Below are 2,409 nucleotides of genomic sequence, written 5' to 3'. Positions count from 1 at the left end.
TAACGAGCTTTATTGGCAAAGAGAAATTGTATAACCATATACCAGCACTACAGGCAAATATATACAAAATAAGTTTTTTTTTGGTATATCTCAGGCCTGTTTGGAAGAAAGAAAAAGGGTAAGAGTTTTGGAGCATAACATTGCGAAAGGAAGAGTTTATTTGGTACAGTTTGGAACAAATGAATTGGTATATTTGAAATTCACACCGAACGGACATTATAACTGAGCCATATAGGAGCTCTCTCACATTCTCGTCAGTTTTGACCATCCGATCTTCATGTCTAGTTATTCCTAGTCATTTTTCTGGGAGCAACCACATATTTTATTAATCGAAAAACAAGTTACATGAAGCAACGCATATCAAAAATAAAAGACAAACCAGGATAAAATGATTATCCTGAATTTGCAGAGAGAATTCTAAATTATCGAAAAATACAAAATGATTTCTAGGGTTTCCTGCAACTACCGTAGCCAGCGGTCGCTGCTCAATTCCTGCAGACACCAGAAGAGACGCCAAACCTCCACCATAGGAAGATCCAAAAAAAAATACCATCGCCAACGAAGTCTTGTGAGTAGATGAATAGGCATGCTACACGCAACGAGGCACATGTCGACCAGGGGACGTCCCCATGCTATCTTGGACCAAGATCTGTCGCCTCCCATCAACGAAGTCGAAGAAGAACAACATATCCACAACACCTTCGATCCAGAAGAACCACCTCGCTCCGGCCACTAACGTTGTCACGGATAACAACGAACGCCAACGACACATGCTAGATTTGAAGAAGCCAAGGTGGACGAATGTTCCTGAGGACAGCTACTCTTGATTACAAATAAGCTACTCTGTATTACAAATAGGCCTTCGCTGGTTGATTGGGCCTGAAGATCCACATAAAAGCCGAACTAGTTGATTATTAAGAACTAACGCGCTATATAGGCCGCGCGGTATATTAACCGCCGATTTGCAGCGCGCGGAGGCGAAATCGCTCCACCAGTAGGCGCGGCAAACAACGCGGCGTTGTAAAAAATTTAGGCCGCGCGGCGTTTTGTACCATCCGGAGCGTCTAATGTGACGTGTCGGCTACAGCGCGCGGCAACGCTCGGCGCACGCACAAATACTCAACGGCTGGAAATTTCCCCCGCACCCGCGCCCTTCATTTCCCCACCACCCCGCCGCCGCGAAATCTAGCCGCCTCCAGTCGATTCCGCCACCGACCCCGCTGTTTCTCACCGCCGCTCCGTAGATCCACCTCGCCCACGCCTCCTCCGGAAGTACCGGCCGCTCCGTCGCGCTGTACCGACAGGCGCTTCTCCCCGCCTCGCCCGCGCCTCCTCCTCCGCGTCGCCGCCGCCATCGCCGTCACCATGTCATCGTCTTCGTCTTCGATCATGCTAGCGACATGGCGCAACCATGATGCTCGCCGATTTGCTCGCAAGGTATGAACCTCCGCCAGCCGGCCGCCATGATTTTGCTCGCCGATTAGCTACTATAGTTAGTTGTAGTTAACTAATTTTACATGTATGTTTGTAGAGTTCATCATACGATTATCGGATGACGAGTACTACCAAGAGGAAGACGAGAACATATCGCTACTATTAGCATACCGTGCCGTTAAGAAGCCAAAATTTGGTGGATCGGTGTTCGGTAGGCGGAAGTTGTGGAGAGAAAGAATTGAAGGGCATGAGAAGTTGATGCGATCGTATTTCAATGAGAATCCTATATTTCCCGAAAGCTCTTTCCGGCGGTGTTTTCGGATGAGTATCAACTTGTTCAAGCACATCGCAACGGAGGTGACCAAGTATGATTGGTTCTTCGAGCAAAGGAGAAATGCCGCCGGAGAACTTGGTCATAGCACATATCAAAAGGTGACCGCCGCCTTCCGTATGTTGGCATATGGTATACCGACGGATCTAGTTGATGATCATTTGGCCATGGGAGAGAGCACTTATATCTTGTGTGTGAAGCGCTTTGTCGTTGCAATTGTAAATGTCTTTAGCTCCACATACTTGAGAGCCCCCAATGTTCAAGACACGGCAAGGATTTTGGAGACCAACACCGACCGGGGTTTCCCGGTATGCTTGATTCCATTAATTGTATGCATTGGAGTTGGAAGAATTGTCCAGCGACATGGCATGGACAATTCAAAGGGTACAAGAAGGATGCCACCATAGTCCTTGAAGCGGTCGCCGATCAAAAGACTTGGATATGGCATGCATTTTTTGGAATGCCCGGGTCTTGCAATGACATCAATGTTCTTCAACGGTCACCACTAATGACAAGACTTGCAATGCGGGAAGATCCATTGGTGGAGTTTGAAGCAAATGGCCACAAGTACAACTATGCCTACTTCCTCGCCGACGGCATATATCCAAGGTGGCAACATTTGTGAAGCTGGTTAGTCAACCACG

The sequence above is a fragment of the Lolium rigidum genome, chromosome 7, assembly GCF_022539505.1.
Source record: "Lolium rigidum isolate FL_2022 chromosome 7, APGP_CSIRO_Lrig_0.1, whole genome shotgun sequence".
Lineage (NCBI taxonomy): Eukaryota > Viridiplantae > Streptophyta > Magnoliopsida > Poales > Poaceae > Lolium > Lolium rigidum.
Note: the sequence above shows the minus strand (reverse complement) of the source record.